The sequence below is a fragment of the Sitophilus oryzae genome, unplaced genomic scaffold (assembly GCF_002938485.1).
Source record: "Sitophilus oryzae breed Bouriz unplaced genomic scaffold, Soryzae_2.0 scaffold_815_pilon_pilon, whole genome shotgun sequence".
NCBI classification, from domain to species: Eukaryota; Metazoa; Arthropoda; class Insecta; order Coleoptera; family Curculionidae; genus Sitophilus; species Sitophilus oryzae.
The window spans coordinates 5,657,986-5,680,051 of NW_022147434.1; the positions used below are offsets into that span (position 1 = coordinate 5,657,986).

The window sequence follows — 22,066 nt, forward strand, 5'->3', positions numbered from 1 at the left end:
ATTTTAAATAAAATAAATTATACAAGACTGTGTGGTTGAGTCTCCTGCCCCTCAGTAGAGAATTTTAAATAATGATTATGTACTCACATTGGGTCACTGAACGCTTATTGATTTAAAGGTAAGTTCGTTTTCATTATTTATCTATGGGTTTATTTCCTATTAGCTGACTCGTCGTGAATTAAGACATGCTTTATAAAATAAAGTATAGTTTCAGTTTTTTAAGATAAAAATAGTGCTTAAGGTGGAGAAAATTTAATTTTTCATGCAATAAAAAAGAAAAATTTTCTGACCTCAAAATAATTTAAGCGGATTTTTCTACTAAGAATAAAGGGCTGTAGGTATGTTGTTTTATTTAAATTTCTAGTGAGCATGTAAATTTTAAGAATAATGAGCACAAGATTAGTATATTTGCTAAAATAAACGAAAAAAAATTCTAACTTCAAACATTCTTGCTTTGAGAATATCTAATTTTTAAATAATATCCGACTTTCCACTTTAAGATCTGAAAGTTAAATTTGCCAAACGCATACTTCAATACTATATCATTTTGGAGTCAGCGACTTCATTTTTCGAAATGATGTATATAAGCAATCTTTTCAAGACAAACATATATTAGATCAATTTTAGCAATTGTGATCAAGAATTTCATAGTCTCACCCCTATAACTTTTTATTCTTTCAGACAAAAAAACGAGATCTGGTATGTCACTATATGTCATAAATTAAGATTGATTGACGTATTCAATTGTTTTTGGCTCGGTTTTTGGTCACTTTTTGTTTCACCGGAAATAACTACATAACCAAAACAAACCAAACCAAGCCAAACTTTTGATTTTTAAATGGCACCCTCGGTATTTTTTTACTTTATTCGATAGAAAGTGATACTCTGAATAGTATGACATATCATATGTCAACTTTTGACATTTTCGCTTAATAAAAAATCGAATTTTAAATCTCAATCTAGAGTGCCATGGCTATGTTAAAAACACTAATTTATAATCAACGAGCCCCGGAAAAATAAATTTGATCGTCTAATGTTTTTAGTGTCTTATCCTGGCCGGTTAAAAGATGCCCAAGTCGTATTTTTAATCATATCTCAATTTTTTCAAATAGAACGAGGGTGGCTCACTAGGATATTTGGAAAAAGCATTTTTTACGAATAATTTGATCCCACACACGTGATATTTGAGTCAAATTTTCGTTATGAACCGCATGTTATAATTTCAAATAAACCATATGCGAAATAAAAAAGTTATAGGGGTGAGCCACTTTTGAGACGCACCCGGTATACAGAGTGTCCCATTTTGGTTGAAATCATAGGGTATCTCTGTTATTAGTGCAGTTAGAAGGGCGCGGTTTGCACAAACCTGTCCCATTTTTTTGTCAAACGGAAGATGTCCTAAACAAAATTTTCGTAGCGCTCCTCGTTTCTGAGCTACAGGGTCTTTTTGAAAATTTTTCAATTTGGGACAGCCTCCGTATCTCTGTTATTGAGGATGATATCGAGAAGGTAAAAACTGATTCTTGTAGAATTTTTTACGTAGAATACAGTGGCGTAGTCTGTTATTCTAGGGAAAAATATTTTTGAAAATATGAACTAAAGTTATGTTTTTTCAAATGGAACACCCTGTATATTTATAAATCATATGATCCGTCTTGCTATAAGCTTCTCAAAAATATATATCAATCTATATCTATTTTCGATCTTTACTTCAATATTTGAAATATATTATTTTTTTATTAGTAGGCCGTGATAAATAACGTATGGTATGGATAAATACAAAATGGTATTTACTAAAATAGTTATACAGACATTAAAATTTTATTCGGTATTGATATATTTTACTTTTGAACTGTTACCACTGAATCTCTGAATATATTTTTCTTTCTTTATAATGGAATTTATTATAACGGGATGGGGTTTGCAAATATCTAAAAGCTTGCATTATTAAAGAATTTCCAGGTGTTCGACATTGTTATAGTTGCCACGATATATTTCATATTTTAAAAATCCCCAAAATCAGAAATCTAGAACGGACAAATCCGGGAATCAGGGATTGGTTCAATGGTCCATTGGTTCCAATTCATTGATTTCAGAAATAATAATTTAACAACATTCTAATATTTTCAGAGTTGTTAGGGAAAACCCCATCTTGCTGAAAATACATTGCACGTAAATTAGCTATAGGAATATCTAAAAGTTCCGGTACGATAACTTCCAAGATTTGCAAATAGCGGTAGAGAGTTAAGTGTTCCTAATATATAAAAAATTATTAGTGGCCCCTAAAATAAAACGAGAGACAGATAGCAGTATACTTTTATTAATTCTTTAGTTTGGTTTGCTTTTATTGTCTATCATAGTCTACTAATAAATATGGTATTTTAATAAAAACTTTTAAATATTGCAGTAAATAGGAAAAATAAATATAGAGCGATATATCTTTTATGAAGGTTATGGCAAGCCAAATCATATAATTTATAAATATATAGGGTGTTCCATTTAAAAAAACATAACTTTAGTTCATATCTTCGAAAATATTATTTTCGTAGAATAACACTTACGCCACTGTATTGTCCGTCCGACTACGCCACTGTATTGTCCGTCCGACTACGCCACTGTATTGTCCGTAAAAAGTTCTACAATAAACAGTTTTCATCTTCTCGATACCTTTAGCAATAATACAGATACGGGGTGTGTCCCATATTGCAAAATTTTCAGAAAGACCCTGTAGCTCGGAAACAAAGAGGGCTATGAAAATTTTGTCTACGGCATCTTTCGTTTGACAAAAAAGTGGGAGAGGTTTGTGCAAACCGCATCCTTCTATCTTCATTAGTAACGGAGATACCGCATGATTTCAACCAAAATGGGACACCCTGTACAAATCATATGCTGAAATTAAAACGAATAACAATGGACTAAGTATTTTCTTTTTCCTGTGTAGTTCGTGACCATTATATTGACCAAATCTGCTCAAGCAGCAAAAAAGAGACATTAACTTAAAAGAGTATTTTACTTAAATAGCTTATAGGATGTAAACCTACCATGTGCCATGTTACACAATTTTCATTAAAAAGTAGGTCTAGGGATACAAAAACACAGCTTATTTATATCAAGCCATATCTTCTACATCTTTACGAGACCTACACACAAATATTTCCCTTCTCATTTTTAAGTATTCCTGTGATGAAGGAGGGCTAAATTTAATGGAATACCAAGCAAAGCCCGAATGTATGTTTTGAATAAATTATCAATACAAAACGAGAGACCCTGTTGGAGAAAGAGAACAGATAAAATATGATAATTTGGCCATAAATATTCTGCAAATAAATTTACAGCTCCACGAGAAATATTTGAAAAAATTCTTTCAAAAACATCATTTTTGGGGAATTTTTGCTTGCTGCCGTTAACAATACTCCTGATTTTTTTTAAAATATTTTGCCGAAATTCGCAGTTATTCACACGAAGAAATTTATTCTTGGATATCGAAGGTTTAATGCAAATTAAAGGGTACGGTGTCAGGTGTTTATGGGAAACTAGTCTTTATCTATAATTTAGAATGGAGACTTTATGAGGAGATAGCGTAGATTGACAACTGGGGGCCTCGGTGCAATATTTTTCGAGCTCCCCTTTGTAAAAAGGTAGACGAATTTGACGCGAACTCTGCGGTTGACAGAGAAAAGGCTTGAATTGGGGACGGACTAAAAGCCAAGTCTAAATTGTTGTCTAAATTGTTGCTAAAATGAATTTGCTAAAAGTTACTGAGACAGCAGAATTTAAATAAAGTTTAAACTAGATTAGATAATAAAATATTAATACGTCTCGAAAATCCAAATATTCTTATTAGGGACTGTAACATAGCATTACATCAGAACACATTTATATCCACTGCCTAGGTAATGCTTAGGTTTTTTTTCGTTTGAGTCATGGCATTATCATACAAGATGCCAAATGTAGAAAAGTATAGAGGAAAACTTTCGTGATAAGAACTATATAATAACCTAAAAAATGCTGCAGTTTTAATGGCGACCGCGGTTCATTCAGTTAAAAACACGTGTACACGATGCTGCTGCTGTAGCAGAAAAGAGAGAACTTCTTTTTACAATGTGTAAGAAAGTATATACCCGAAAAGCTAAAAGTAATGTATTTCACAGAGGATTGGATCAGCTGAACTGTATGAATCAGGAAGTCTTAAAGTTTCTCAAAATCGTAGCCTATTTAAGATCAAATTACCGTTATCGATAATGGAAATAAAGCAGTAGAACCCTGTAAAACTGAACCATTTTGTAGAAAAAATTCAGATGTCCGACCCAATATTGGTCTTTACGAAAATTTTGATCAAGACAATTTTATTTTTTTTCAAACCGGAGGCAAAAGAGCTTTTCGCACGAGCGAAAAACACCCTTACTTATATATTAATAAATAAAATATGTTTCTTCGTTATGGTCATTTTGTTTTTGTGGATTTGGGCCGGTTGCCTGTTTTTCCCGGGCCGGTTTCCACTTCCCCATCCACTCCTGGGTTCGATTCTGTTTTGTTTCTTGGCTACAGATGTTTAAAGTCTTCTATTTTTTTTGTGTGTTTTTTGTGCAAGTGCTTTTTGAAGAAATTTGGAGGGTAAAATTTACTATGAGTGCTACATATTTTAATGCTAAAAAAGTGTCGACAGATTCACCAGGGACATATATATATAAGGGATATCACTGGAATATTTATGTGGTGCCCTGACTTTTTTTCTCTTTTTAGCCGAAGTGTGTAGGCCATTTAATGCTGATTAAAAATTGTATCTTGATATTTTGTCCATTCCTCGCTAATAAACGCATTTTATTAATATTAATAAAATTAAATAAAAATAAAGAAAATATTAAATTATTTATTTAATGCAACTTATTACTCACTATTCAAATTTATAACACTGTAACACTACCTACAGCAAATTCCCCCAAAAAATAATGGTATTTAACGGAATTTTACAAAAGGCCTAATTTGAAAAGTTTTAACATCCTGTAACTTTAAAACATTTTATAGGAACTTTTTTTTATATTTTTTGAAGAGAAATCAATGAGTACTTATTTAACATTTTGTCAAGTTAGATTGGCATATCAAGGAGACCGAAATCGACGAAAAATCAAGAGACAACTTTTAATCAACATTTATCGGTCTACAGAATTTTGCTAACAAAACAAAAAAAAGTCAATGGCGCACATATATTTTTAGAAAACTATTCTAGTGATAACACATATGCACGTCTCTGGTGAATATGTCGATTGTCGATAGTTTATTAGCATTAAAATATGTCGCACTTATAGTAACTTTTACTTTCAAGTTTTCGTTCGAATCGCTAAAGGCTCTTGAAAGAAAATTATAATAAATCGAAAAAATATGAAGAATTTAACCCCCAGTAGTTACCAAACAAAGCAGAATCGGACCTATGTTAATAGGAAAAAAATCTTATTTTACAAGAGAAATCTTCCCATGACAGACGGCACATGTTTTTTGAAACACCCTGTTTAAAAAAAATTGAAACAAGAATTCTGAGCCACAATAATTTGTATAGTCTAAATAGGGCTTTTTCACGGTATTGCAGCCTTGATAAAGACAAAAATACGTGTTGAAACGTTGGTAATTTTTAAATGAAAGGTTGTTTATTTCCTGGTCCTAAATTTGCGAACGACATTTCATATAATTTCATTTATTATAAAACCGAGCTTTAAGACACTATGCATACATAAATTTAATGTCCATAAAGTGTTACTCGTGTAACAATTTATAATTGTGCAGAATTTATGATTGAGAATATTTTAGTTCAAATAAACAAATTTACCTGATATATGTGCGGTGGAATTGTAACTTTAATGAGCGTATAATAATATATAAAATATATAATGACCATTATTATTTATTTATTTTATATTATATAAATTATATAATGACCAATTGTAATTTATATTCGTTAAAGCGGCTAAAGGAAATTAATGTAAATTATACACTGCTGCAAAAGGATATAAAATAAACTATACGAGCCCAAATCGATACTTTAGTTTTACAGAAATAGAGAACAGATTTTGCATAAGTCCAACCCTTCGGCTTTTTACAATTCATGAATCTGATTGTTGAATAAGGCGAGGGGCTTATAGAATATTGATGAGATATCGATCGTGTAGGGTCCAGCAACTGATTGATGGCATAGTAAAAAACTCATCTTTTTTCACTATCCCGGTTCAAACAAAAGGGATCCTAGTAATATAAAATAAATCGATGAAGTTATATGTGAAAAAGATAAAGACTTTTTTGTTTAAAATTCTTTTAGACGGCAGTTGTGTATCTAAATTTTCTCTTGTTTTACGTGAGGGTTACGTTCTTTGAAAATACCGCGTAAATCGCGTCTGTTGAAACAAACTTTTTATTAGAGATATATACAACTATAGAGGGTGCCCCAGAAATAAGTGCAAGTGTTTTAACTGCACATAGTATAGTTCGCTCCCAAAAACATTCCTATGAGGTTTTTTTTGTTGGATGCTTGTTTAGCTTCGGGAAATTTGTTTATAGTACTTCGATAGAATGCATTGTTGCCACCTCCTACGTTAACTACATTCTGTAAGTAATAAGTTGACATTTTTAAATTTCGACAAAAAAATACTGAAATTAATTTTATTCATTGTAGATTTTTTAATCATCGTATATTACTATTCGCTATAGTACAACATCATTTACAGTTTAGTAAATTGAAATAATGAAACTTTCAATAATAAACAATTATACCAGCTTTTTTTTTTGCTATACCTATTAAGAAATATTTTCAGTTCCCCTCAACAGTTATAACGTATAGGCTTGGTGCATTTCATTTGATTTCAAAAAATTCCGACCGCAGCGCTTCAACGGCAAAAATCAAAAATTATCAGTACCTATTTCACGCCGCCGTCATGTTGATCGCATTAAAATAGTATTGAAATCGTAGTTTTGTCATAATATTTAGGTATTTTAGTTTTTTGCTAGTGCAGTAATTGAGACTATAAAACACTCAGGTACGAGGTTTGTGTGATGTAATGCTGTTTGGGGTAGTAAAAATTGGCGCCGGGAGGCACTTATAGCCGCCCATACTAAAATATGTTAATAAAAAGTTGGTAGGCAGTTCTTTTAGTTTCAAAGTAAAGAATTTTTTTTAATTTTTTTTTATTTCAAAAACTGCGACTTTGACTGATTTTAATGTTATTACAAATTTTGTTGCAAATATTATTCCCAATCTTAAATTAAAAACCGCATTTCGCTAGCTACTGTAATTTTGGAGTTACGATTTTTTAAAAATTTTAACCTCCTCTCATACCCCCTTACCAACCCCCCACCACCACCAAAAACGAATAGCCAGATTCTCGGGTGCCACAGTATTTTTGTGCCAAATTTGGTTAAAATCGGTTTAGCGGTTTTTGAGTTATCGTATTAAAGACGGACAGACCGACAGACAGACAGACACCATGAAAATATTTTGTATTTGGGTCATAAATGACTCATTTTGAGTGAAATTAAAAAAAACTTCTTTTTTGCCGATCTTAATAGCCTACCATACCTATTGGTATGGTCGGCTAAAAATTAAATAGACATACTATGAGAGGATAAAATATAATTTGCAATACTAATGGTATACTTTTTTAATCAACTAGTGATTAAATGTTTTACCTTCTAAAATTATAATTATGTACCTTTAAAAAATTCCGTTATAGCCGAAATAGCCCCATTTATGCCTCACTAGCAAAATCGGTGATTAAAACTATGTTCGCTACCGTAGTTGAACTCGTCAGGCAGCACCGGCGGAGAATGCACCAAGTCTATATAAATATTTTGATAGTGCTTACTCTTAACAGTATTTTATACCCAACATATCTTACGTAAACACGGGCACACCCACATTTCTATTAAACTGAACATTACATATTATAACTTTTAGCAGAATAATATTTTAACTTTTGCACATGAAACAATTCTACATAAATACATTAAAAACTTTCTTTAAACAACTTTGAACCGACGAACTCATGGTATAAAGATTCTGAGATTGATATTCAACATTCCACCTAGAAGACACTGATCCTACACTTGATAAATTAATAGTTATTTTTTATACAAGACGATAAAATTAATTCACGCGCGATGAAAACCAATTTAATTGGAGCCAGAAATGGCTCAAATCGAAATAAGTAAATTACCAACAGATATTCAGGCTGAGGCGACAAACGCCATAAACTCCAAACTACTTCCATTTAAATCCAGAATAACTTATGAAAAGGAATACAAACATTGTCAAAAATGGAAGCAATTAAAAAACGTACGAGAAGAAATATCAAGTGAAAAGATACTTTTAGCATATTTTTCTGAAAAATCAAAGAAAATGCAGCCATCCAGTTTATTGTCGAACTATTCAATGCTAAAAATACAATACTGGTCAATAAAAACATTGATATTTGGAGGTAAGGATAAGTTATACCGTTTAAATTTCCGTAGTAGTATAGTAACATCTAAACATTGTAGATATAGCAAGCTTTTAGTTTTCTTGAAGCAGTCATGTAACAAACCGAAAAAGTTAAAAATTTTAAACCCAGAAGATGACGTGAAATTTCTTTGCACTGATTTTTTTGCATTTAATCTACCCTTGCGGTTAAAGTACTATTTTATCTACTGTTTTTGATAGATATAAGGCAATTTTAACAGTTGCTGTGGACCGGGCCTATTTTCCATCTGGTCGGGCTCTAGGCCCAAGCAAAAATTCGGGCCCTCGTTTCCAATAAAATTCAAAAATTCTTTTGTTAGTTTGGGTTAAAAAAATATAACGTTATTTTTAGATTGGGGAATCGCCGGTGCCGGTATCTTTGATATAAATTTATAAATAATTTAAAAAAATGCATTAATTATATCAATCTAAAGCTTATTTTATTTAATTCTATTTTCCTTATAAGAGGTAACTGTTTATTTTTCTCTGCTGTGTAAATTTACATTTGAAATTATGAATAATTTACAACCTTTAACCTCTACAACCTTTTACAACCTTTACAACCCTCAGACCACCGGGCCCAAGGCCCGGGCCTTATGAGCCTTATGGCAAAATAGGCCCTGGCTGTGGAAAAAATATTTTTTCACTTCTTTTCCAACGCCATCTATTAGATATGTAGATAGTCAACGGTTGACCTACATTTGACACCTACATTTAAACAGATTGACTGATGTAAATCAGCTGATCTGTTTAGCTGATGAATTTTATGTTATACAATTCGATTGAGATTTTACTCAAAACAGTAAACTAAACAAATGACAAAACTAAAAAAGAGGCAAATGTAACGTAAGCCTGTAAAAATACTTTTATCCTTCGAATAAAAATATCAATTATTTTGGTGTATATTCACAAAAACACGAGTGTGAGAGGTGTCAAAAAATAATCCTAAATAATTCAGATGGCATATAAAACGTATTTTGTGCTAAATACACGTGGGTATTTTGTAGTGCTGTCAAGAATCGAACTGAAATGAAGTGTCGTTAAGCGTAGAGTAGCGGTTTTAGGTAAAGTGATAAAAGAACGCTCTATCCTAATTACATTGATCTGCTATCTATCGGAGTTTCGTTTTCTAATGTTAGATAAGTTTTTTACTTTTAATCTGAATTTTCTAAGTCGTTTTTAAATATTTCTTGTCGACACTGGGTGTCGAACAAGCCGAGATCCAGGTAATTGCTTGGTATTTGCCGCTGATTATCGACTTCTGGCGCAGCGGCTCTGAAAATGTTATATGTATTATTTTTTTAAAATTTAAGTTAAATAACTTGGTTATTATCAATTTATTTTAAAAATGACAAAGAGCAAATATGTTTCTTTTGGCCAGACCTATCACCTCTTAAAATAATTGCAGTTATTTCTGGGATACCCTGTATAGTTGGTTAACTAAATGCATTTTTTTAGAGTTGGTGTATTTCTATATCAAAAACACGTCTATGTTTTTTTTTTTTAAAAATATATTTTCTCTATTTTTGGAAAAACATTTTGCAAAATTTTTAAATTTTATAGATTTAGGAGATTAGGTTTAGAGAAAGAAAATAAATAGAAAGTAGTTTTCAAAATTTAAGCTAAAATACAGGGTGCGTCTCAAAAGTGGCTCACCCCTATAACTTTTTACTTCTTCGGTAAAAAAACGAGATTTAGTATGTTAGAATATGACATAAATTAGGATTGATTGACGTATTCAATTGTTTTTGGTCACTTCCTGTTTCAAATTTTTAATCAAGGAACCTTGGAGAAATAGATTTGATCGTCTAATGTTTTTAATGTCTTGTCCTGGCCAGTTAACAGATGTCCAAATCGTATTTTTAATCATATCTCATTTTTTCAAATGGAACGAGGATGGCTCATTAGCATATTTGGAAAAAGCATTTTATTACGAATAATTTGATACCACACACTTGGTATTTCGAGTCAAATTCTCGTTATGAACCGCAGGTTACAATTTCAAATAAACCATATGCGAAAGTTGACATATGATATGTCATTCTATTCAGAGTGTCATTTTCTATCGAATAAAGTAAAAAAATACCGAGGGTGCCATTTAAAAATCAAAATTTTTATATGTCAATCAATCCTATTTTATGTCATATACTAACATACCAAATCTCGTTGTTTTATCCGAAAAAATAAAAAAGAGATGTTTTGAGACGCACTCGGTATATGTTACTCTAAAAGTTATCATCGGTCAATGGCGACAAACAACAAACGAGAAGACCGAATATTTAATAATTTTATCATAAATTCGGACTTTTACCAGTATGTATCGACAAAGTTTACAGAATAAAATATAAGTTCGGTCACTTAGCATCGGCACTTTGAAAATCGCGTATCAAAAGCCAGAAGCCGCCTCGTCCGATACGCCGGACTTCGATGAAAACAGGAGTGGAAGCCGGGGTAAATAGACGCCGCATTTTTACCGATCGCAATGTGCGACAAGGTGCAGGGGAACGTGGGGTATTTCAAAAATACCTAATAGTAAATCTGCAAAAGAAAAAATATACTATCAGTTTATTGGTGTATTACATATAAATATTTAGACATGGCAAGATAAAAAAAGATATAGCAAAAATAAAATAAATTTTAAAAACAAACACAAAAAATAAAGCTACACAATATCAACAGTAAATAATGTAAAAGTATATTACGTAACGAGTGTTTTGGAAAAAATAATATTACGCACGAGTGCAGTATTCCATGAGTGTATGTAATATAGGTTTAATAGGTACGTAATATGGGTTTCCAACACGAATTACGTACACTATAAAATTCAAAGCTGAAACTATATATGTCAACAACTTTTGATGTTTAAATGGTATCCTCGGTATTTTTTTACGTTATTCGATAGAAAATGATACTCTGAGTAGAAAGACATATCATATGTTAGCTTTTAACAGTTTCACATATGATTTATTTGAAAGTGTAACACGCGGTTTATAACGACAATTTGACTCGAAATATGTGTGGCATGAAATTATTCGTAAAAAAATACTTTTTCCAAATATACTAATGAGCCACGCTCTTTCCATTTGAAAAAAAATAAGATATGATTAAAAATACCATTTGGGCATCTTTTAACCGGCCAAAACAAGACATGGAAAACATTAGACGATCAAATCTATTTTTCCCAGGACTCCTTGATTAAAGTTTTGTTTTTAAAAGAGCTATGACACTCAATATTAAAATTTTAAAAGATTTTTTTTAAGCTAGAATGCCAAAAGTTGACATATAATATGTCATTCTATTCAGAGTGTCATTTTATATCGAATAAAGTAGAAAAATGCCGAGGTTGCCGTTTAAAAATCAAAAGTTGTAGTCATTTTCGGTGAAACCGGAAGTGACCGAAAAAAATTGAAAACGTTAATCAATCCTAATTTAGGTCGTATACTAACACACCAAATCTCGTTTTTTTATCTGAAAAAATAAAAAAGTTATAGGGATAAGCCACTTTTGAGACACACCCAGTATATGATTTTTCGTGTAAAAAAATAAAGTGTTCTTGAATAATTCTAATTAGATATTTTAAATAATTTTTTTCCAGTGGCGAAAAACTCAATATTATTTTTAAGAAATAATAAAAATAATTATGCTTTTTTTATAATAAACTAATAAAATAATTAACTAAGGCTAATGTGATCAGTAATATTTTGCAATGAAAATTAAATAATCACTTGAAAAATAATTCCATATGCATGCGAGACCACTCTATAATAACGCCAAAATCAGAGGAATACGCCGAACGTGATCCGCCGTGTATGCTGGGTCCCAAGTCCACACACCAGTAATACACTGGGAAACACGTGCGTGAAGCGGCTTTTGACACCTGCCGCCGGCACAAGTGACGGAACTTATATTTTATTCTGTAAACTTTGGTATGGACAAACAGAAATTAGCTCCGCTGAAAGTTGGAAACTATCGGTTATAACTACAAGCAAATATTCAGAAAACCGCATAATTCGTCTTTAATGGTCGTGCACATAACATCAAGACAAAATCATATTAAAAAAAATAATCACGAACAAAGGTTAAAATTAAAGCAATCAAAACCCAGTTGCACGAATGAGCAATGTCACGTATCCTAAATATCGGCTTGTGTTAAACTTGGTCCTTTGACGGTTTATTTCTTTGTGTTTTGCTTCCCCGTCTTAGCTTGGCGTCAGTGATATACCAAGGTTAATAAAAAATAAATAAAGTCCTCCAACTCTGGGGGCCCGCTCACCAAGGGATAAATTAATGACAATGAAAAAGCAAACGACCTAGCTTGAAAAGGAGCCAACTAGACCAGAACCGGTCTGCGTTCCAAATGGAAACCAACTTAATCCCTTATAGGTTGATGGTCGCTAAATCGACCACTTTAATTTAACCGACTAATCAGTTGCGTGAAAGTGTGTTATCGCCCAGTTTGTTTGCTATGCTTATTAATAGTAATATTCAATCGTAAGCGGGTGAATATTCGACTAGTGATCATTGGTGACACTGAGTTCGCTGTGTATCATATAGGTAATAATTGCCGTCTAAGCATTTTCTATGCAAAATTCGTGTTATAAAAAATTTAAAAATATAGAAACAAATGTATTTGTGAAGTTTATTTCTTTTTATTTAGTGTACCAAATTTACGGCTCGGATGATATTTTCTAAAATCGTTAACATATCCTGTATATTTTCTATCATTTCTCATAGGATGCGAGTATCTCGAAAAATAAAATTTGATTGTTATTGCTATTTGATTGTGCTTCAAAATTTCAAACCGCACAAGTAGGCATTTACGAAAACGATTGCATCTAGGGTTGAAACTTTATTTTTCACAATTAGGTACTAATTTTACTACAGAGCCTTCACTGGAGAGAGCGAGGAACCTTCCGAATCGCTGCCTCTTAGGGGAGTGATGGAGCTCTTGAGGTGCTCTTGGCATAATCTTATTTTCAAGTTAAAGAAAAGTTTTATGCTCAAAATGATGCTTTACCAATGGGTTGATAGCGAATATACCTATATATGGAATGGTTTGAGACCAATGCCATTAGTACCGCAGTCGTCAAACCCAAAATCTGGCTTCGATATGTGATACCTTTATAATCTGGAACGGAACCGATAGACAGTTGGTTTCCTTTCTTAATCATCTTAATTTACGAAATAACTCAATCAGATTCACGATTGAGAAAGAGAAAAACTTCTGTCTACCGTTTCTAGATATTCTTGTCAGTACCCATACAGCACACTTCGCCCCAGGGACGTATATTTTTGTCCAGTTTACGTCGGTACGTCCCGGGACCAATTAGGGACGTACTATGTACGTACAAAAGTGTACGTATATAGTACGTGCCCCATGTACGTACTATTTACGTACAGGGACATCATTTTAAGTGTCTCACTCGATTTATAATTTTCCTGTTTGGTATTTAAAGATAGTACAAAGATTTCCTAATGTAATTTTTCGCGAGGATGCCGATTCTCTGCACCAAAATTTTTTAAAACGTCAATTTTGACAGATACGACGCCATCTTGATTTTTTTTAAATGGAAACCCCCACATATTTTAGCATGGTCCGGTAGACATATTTTAGCTAATTTCAAAAATATATAGTTTAGTATACTTTGCACTTACCGTTTTTGATATACAGTGGATTTAAAAATGAATTGTTCCAGAATCATTTTAAGTGTCTCACCCAATTTAAAATTTTCCTCTTCTCTATTTTAAGATGGTAAAAAGATATTTTAATGTAATTTTTCGCGAGGATGCCGATTCTCTACACCAAAATTTTTTAAAACGTCAATTTTGACAGATATGACGCCATCTTGATTTTTTTTAAATGGAAACCCCCACATATTTTAGCATGGTCCGGTAGACATATTTTAGCTAATTTCAAAAATATATAGTTTAGTATACTTTGCACTTACCGTTTTTGATATACAGTGGATTTAAAAATGAATTGTTCCAGAATTATTTTAAGTGTCTCACCCAATTTAAAATTTTCCTCTTCTCTGTTTTAAGATGGTAAAAAGATATTTTAATGTAATTTTTCGCGAGGATGCCGATTCTCTACACCAAAATTTTTTAAAACGTCAATTTTGACAGATACGACGCCATCTTGATTTTTTTTAAATGGAAACCCCCACATATTTTAGCATGGTCCGGTAGACATATTTTGGCTAATTTCAAAAATGTATAGTTTAGTATACTTTGCTCTTACCGTTTTCGATATACAGTGGATTTAAAAATGAATTGTTCCAGAATCATTTTAAGTGTCTCACCCAATTTAAAATTTTCCTCTTTTCTATTTTAAGATAGTAAAAAGATATTTTAATGTAATTTTTCGCGAGGATGCCGATTTTCTACATTAAATTTTTTTACAACGTCAATTTTGACAGATACGACGCCATCTTGATTTTTTTTAAATAGAAACCCCCACATATTTTAGCATGGTCCGGTAGACATATTTTAGCTAACTTCAAAAATATATAGTTTAGTATACTTTGCACTTACCGTTTTCGATATACAATGGATTTAAAAATGAATTGTTCCAGAATCATTTTAAGTGTCTCACCCAATTTAAAATTTTCCTCTTTTCTATTTTAAGATAGTAAAAAGATATTTTAATGTAATTTTTCGCGAGGATGCCGATTTTCCACATTAAAATTTTTTACAACGTCAATTTTGACAGATACGACGCCATCTTGATTTTTTTTAAATAGAAACCCCCACATATTTTAGCATGGTCCGGTAGACATATTTTAGCTAATTTCAAAAACATATAGTTTAGTATACTTTGCTCCTACCGTTTTCGATATACAGTGGATTTGAAAATGAATTGTTCCAGAATCATTTTAAGTGTCTCACCCAATTTAAAATTTTCCTCTTCTCTATTTTAAGATAGTAAAAAGATATTTCAATGTAAATTTTCGCGAGGATACCGATTTTCTACATAAAATTTTTTTACAACGTCAATTTTGACAGATATGACGCCATCTTGATTTTTTTGAAATGGAAACCCCCCATATTTTAGCATGGTCCGGTAGACATATTTTAGCTAATTTCAAAAATATATAGTTTAGTATACTTTGCACTTACCGTTTTCGATATACAGTGCATTTAAAAATGAAATTTTTAGAATTATTTTAAGTGACTCATCCAGTTTACAATTTTCGAATTTTAAAATTCTTGAAAATGTCAAATTTGACAATTACTACGCTTAATTTTTTTTATTTTTTTATACTTTGATTCTTCTTCAATATGACCTTTACATACGGGGTGATTCCGGAAACTTTGGCAGCATATTTTGCAGATAAAAATAAGTAAAAAAGTTCGTATAGATGTCCTAACATGCTTAGTTTCGGAGATACAGGGTGTAGAAGTATCATTTTTATTTCGATTTTTCAAAATAATTTGTGAAGTAACGTTAATACTGTGATGAAAATTGGTGTCTGGGAGATTTTTGATATGAGAAATTTGATTTTGATGTCAATATAAATCCAATTTCTAAGGGGCGCCACATACACGTGTTTTAACTGTTTTGAAGAGTAATAACTTTTCGTCCGTACTACTGAGTATACGTACTATAAAACTACTGAGTGAAAAATTATTCATTTATAACGATTTTTACGTAAAAAAGGTCTGTTGGTAAAAATTGTTACGAGTAATGGTTCTCGAGATATTGGGAATCAAAATTATCAATACCTGTCATCATTGACATATATTAAACATGTGGACTAAATAGTTACTAGTCTGAAATCGTAAATTTGAAATTTTTTTTGCCAAAAGTTCAACAGAAACTGTTTTATCATCATTTTTCCGCAGAAAACCACATTTATTATTTCAGCCAAATATCAATCTACTCAACGTGTTTATTTTTTTGTCAATAATGACATGTATTGACTATTTCCATTCGAAATATCTTGAGAATGGTTGCTCGTAGCGATTTTTACCGAGAGATATTTTTTACGTAAAAAGTCAAGAAAATGTATATTTTTTTACTCATTAGTTTTATACAGGTATGGGCGAAAATTTATTACTTTTCAAAACAGTTAAAACACATGTAGGTGGCGCCCCCTACAAATAAGAGTCATATTGACATCAAAATCAAGTTTCTCATGCCAAAAAACTCCCAGACACGAATTTTCAGCCAAATATTGACGTTACTTCAGAAATTAATTGGAAATATCGAAATAAAAATGAAACTTCTACACCCTGTATCTCCGAAACTAAGTATTGTAGGACATATATTTATACGAACTTTTTTACTTATTTTTATCTGCAGAGTATGCTGCCGAAGTTACCGGAATACAGTTCGGACCACCCTGTATATAAAAAAAATGAAAATTTAGTTTTAAACTGCTAGTCATTTATCATAAGATAGCTCAATTTACGTAAATTTCATGCATTTGGATACAAATGCCACTCAGTTGTAAGTGAATGGCATTCATATTCAAATACATAAAAATTGGAGGAATTCTTGATTTCAGCCCCCTGTATATAGAAAACGGTAAATGCAAAGTATACTAAACTATATATTTTTGAAATTAGCTAAAATATGTCTACCGGACCATGCTAAAATATGTGGGGATTTCCATTTAAAAAAAATCAAGATAACGTCGTATCTGTCAAAATTGACGTTGTAAAAAATTTTAATGTAGAAAATCGGCATCCTCGCGAAAAATTACATTAAAATATCTTTTTACTATCTTAAAATAGAAAAGAGGAAAATTTTAAATTGGGTGAGACACTTAAAATGATTCTGGAACAATTCATTTTTAAATCCACTGTATATCGAAAACGGTAGGAGCAAAGTATACTAAACTATATGTTTTTGAAATTAGCTAAAATATGTCTACTGGACCATGCAAAAATATGTAGGGGTTTCCATTTAAAAAAAAATCAAGATGGCGTCGTATCTGTCAAAATTGACGATTTAAAAAATTTTAATGTAGAGAATCGGCATCCTCGCGAAAAATTACATTAAAATATCTTTTTACCATCTTAAAATAGAGAAGAGAAAAATTTTAAATTGGGTGAGACACTTAAAATGATTCTGGAACAATTCATTTTTAAATCCACTGTATATCGAAAACGGTAAGAGCAAAGTATACTAAACTATATATTTTTGAAATTAGCTAAAATATGTCTACCGGACCATGCTAAAATATGTGGGGGTTTCCATTTAAAAAAATCAAGATGGCGTCGTATCTGTCAAAATTGACGTTGTAAAAATTTTAATGTAGAAAATCGGCATCCTTGCGAAAAATTACATTAAATATCTCTTTTACTATCTTAAAATAGAAAAGAGGAAAATTTTAAATTGGGTGAGACACTTAAAATGATTCTGGAACAATTCATTTTTAATCCACTGTATGTCGAAAACGGTAAGAAAAAGTATACTAAACTATATATTTTGAAAGTAGCTAAAATATGTCTACCGGACCATGCTAAAATATGTGAGGGTTTCCATTTAAAAAATCAAGATGGCGTCGTATCTGTCAAAATTGACTATTTAAAAATTTTTAATGTAGAAAATCGGCATCCTCGCGAAAATTTACATTAAAATATCTTTTACTATCTTAAAATAGAAAAGAGGAAAATTTTAAATTGGGTGAGACATTTAAAATGATTCTGGAACAATTCATTTTTAAATCCACTGTATATCGAAAACGGTAAGTGCAAAGTATACTAAACTATATATTTTTGAAATTAGCTAAAATATGTCTACCGGACCATGCTAAAATATGTGGGGGTTTCCATTTAAAAAAATCAAGATGGCGTCGTATCTGTCAAAATTGACGTTGTAAAAAATTTTAATGTAGAAAATCGGCATCCTCGCGAAAAATTAGATTAAAATATCTTTTTACTATCTTCACATAGAAAAGAGGCAAATTTTAAATTGGGTGAGACACTTAAAATGATTCTGGAACAATTCATTTTTAAATCCACTGTATATCGAAAACGGTAAGAGCAAAGTACACTAAACTATATATTTTTGAAATTAGCTAAAATATGTCTACCGGACCATGCTAAAATATGTGGGGGTTTCCATTTAAAAAAAATCAAGATGGCGTCGTATCTGTCAAAATTGACGATTTAAAAAATTTTAATGTAGAAAATCGGCATCCTCGCGAAAAAAAATTACATTAAAATATTACCATCTTAAAATAGAGAAGAGGAAAATTTTAAATTGGGTGAGACACTTAAAATGACTCTGGAACAATTCATTTTAAATCCACTGTATATCGAAAACGGTAAGTGAAAGTATACTAAACTATATATTTTTGAAATTAGCTAAAATTTGTCTACCGGACCATGCTAAAATATGTGAGGGTTTCCATTTAAAAAAAATCAAGATGGCGTAGTATCTGTCAAAATTGACGATTTAAAAAATGTTAATGTAGAAAATCGGCATCCTCGCGAAAAATTACATTAAAATATCTTTTTACTATCTTAAAATAGAAAAGAGGAAAATTTTAAATTGGGCGAGACACTTAAAATGATTCTGGAACAATTCATTTTTAAATCCACTGTATATCGAAAACGGTAGGAGCAAAGTACACTAAACTATATATTTTTGAAATTAGCTAAAATATGTCTACCGGACCATGCTAAAATATGTGGGGGTTTCCATTTAAAAAAAATCAAGATGGCGTCGTATCTGTCAAAATTGACGTTTTCAAAAATTTTGATGTAGAGAATCGGCATCCTCGCGAAAAATTACATTAGAAAATCTTTCTACTATCTTTAAATACCAAACAGGAAAATTATAAATCGAGTGAGACACTTAAAATGATGTCCCTGTACATTGTAGGACTTCACTACGGACGTACATGCGAGTACGTACTACGGACGTACATGCGAGTACGTACTACGTACGTATCTTGAAAATTTTTGAAAACGCATTACAAAATGTTATTTAATTTTAATATCATGACTGGATTATTTTGGTCAGATATACCCAATAATAATGCATGGACTGGATCAGTGGATCTTTTCTAGGCTAACGTTAATTCAAGTCACTCTAACCTACCTCTACTTCTTTTATTAATAAATCTAACCCGACCGCTATAAAAAATGATTTCCTAAATTATCCAATGACCATAATGCATGACAGCCTTTGAAGAAATCTGATGGGTTAAAAATGCAATATATTATGCAATCAAGCCTAACAGGAAACTTATGCAGTCCTATGTTTAAATTTCCCGCTAAGTTATTCGTTCACATTCGAATCTTGTCGGAATCGGAAGTCGGGCGGTTTCTAATGGCGTTCTCGATTGACAGAGCTAGAGCGCACGTGCGCACTCAGTGTAGTTTCATCTTTTATTAATCAACGTAAAAAATAAAAACAACAATACACTGAGTGCGCACCTACTCCGATCCAGTTTTCGATTGTGTTGTATAAGTGGGTGTCATGTGTCATGGTGGCCTTAGGTTGTTTGGCTTCCGCCTTGTTTTCTTTTGTCGTTGCCTTCGTTGCTCGTTGTTTCAAGGTAAGTTAAAGTGTAATAATATAATGTGACTATTTCACCTAACACAGTCACAACCTCGAATGATTGAGAATCGGCTCATTCAATTTTTTTCAAAACAGAGGCAAGAATTAGATATTTGAATACTTAGTTTTCTTTTTGTATTTTTTAGTTAGAGGCAGTTCGAGAATAAAAAAATAAAATATCTATAGGCATAATCCTTCAATTTAATAGCTGTTAGTAAGATAAAATATAATAAAAGACAGAGTGCGCTAAGGGTGTAGTTGCCGGACCGAAGCCAGACTCACGGGTGTATCAAGACATAAGGGATGACCCTGTACCTGAGTTTTTATATTAATAAATATTATAAGCTGACTTCCATTGAATTATTTCTAATTAAATTCCTAGGTCGTATACGTCGTTGAAAAATGTACGTCCATAGTACGTACATTGTATATCCATAGTACGTACATTTTATGTCCATAGTACGTACATCGTACGTACTTTCGATCATTTTACATCCAATTTTGGCCCGAAACAATACATAAAATGTACGTACCTGGAATGTACGTACATAGTACGTACTTTACCACATCCCAGGGACGTACCTGGGACGTACATAGCGTTGAAAAATGTACTTCCCTAGTACGTACATAGTACGTACCTGTACGTACTTGTACGTACCAGGGACCTGACGTTTGTCCCAACATTACGTACCTGGTACGTACATAGTACGTACCGTGGCTGTATGGGTAGAAGCGATGGATCCATTAGCACTGGTGTATATAGAAAACCCCCACATACGGGACAATACTTAAATTCTCAGTCGAACCATTCTGAAGTAACCAAAAGAGGTATAGTTAAAACACTATGTCACAGAGCAATCACTATATATAGTGACCAAGAATCTCTGAATTCTGAACTAAGTAATATTAAAACCAATTTGATTCAGAATGGTTACTCTGCAAAATCCCTAGACAATATTATATACATTTGCAAGTCCGACTCATTGGTGCGCAAGCCTGAGGAGGATGCTCTCTTTCTCTTGACGGTTCCATATGTAAAAGGAATATCGAAGAAGATCAGGCGAATAGCTATAAGCAATATAAAATTAAAACTGTTTTTAAGTCTGCAACTACTTGAAAAGTCTACTTGAAAAAAGGGACTCTAAGAAGTGTCCTAACAAAAACAAAACCTGAATCATCAAACCAAGAGAAAGAGTGCATCTACCAGGTACCTTGTGAGTGCGGTGAGTCCTATATTGGCGAGACAAAACGTCCTCTACATGTACGACTTGATGATCATAAAAAACATACACAAAGAGGTGAAACAATGAAATCGGGTATTGTAGATCGTGTGTGGTCCAAGCACCACAACATAAAATGGCCGGGTTGTTCACAAAGAATCCCAATGGAAAAAGCGCGAACTTAAAGGAGCCGTATTCATTTCTAACAATAATAAAATCTTTAGCAATTCAAGTATGGAAATTTCAACGATATGGCAACCACTCATGAAATGCTCCAATGGAGGTGTTCTTATCGGAGAACTTCATGCCCGACTCCAACCAATAAATTCACGGGTGAATGTTTGGCTCTAGTATATAAGCTCAGTAGTTTTAGGATTTAGTTCACACTTGATAACGGTCAGTGATACTTCATACCGAAAGGTTGTGTAAGCAAAATAAAGATAATGGAAGTCCGAAACTCTTTTAGTTTTAATACCGAATTATTGTCCACCACATTCAAAGTAACATTGGTTTAAAAATATATTTTCCCTAATCAGTTTGAATTAAATTCGATTCAGTGTTACATGTATCACTGCCTCTTTCATATTGGAAAACTAAAAAAAGTTATAGACAATTTTATAATTAAAATTATCATTCTATGGTATGGATCTATTTACTACTAATAATAATAATAATAGCGTTTATTTCCAACAGGCAATTAGAGCCCACCTTAAAACAAAGAGAACCCAATCTTAAAAATAGGTTGTTACTAAACATTAAATATCAAATTTACAAAAAACAAATCCAAGAAAAAAAATTACAAAAAAGAGGAAACTAAACCCAAATCTAAACCTAAATGAATCAATTATG

General features: G+C 31.9%; 1 protein-coding gene across 1 annotated transcript in view; it reads right to left on the reverse strand.

The window, feature by feature from the left end:
* Positions 1–22,066, reverse strand: part of LOC115889494 (probable cationic amino acid transporter) — a 357,520-nt gene that overhangs the window by 263,449 nt on the left and 72,005 nt on the right. The window lies entirely within an intron of this gene.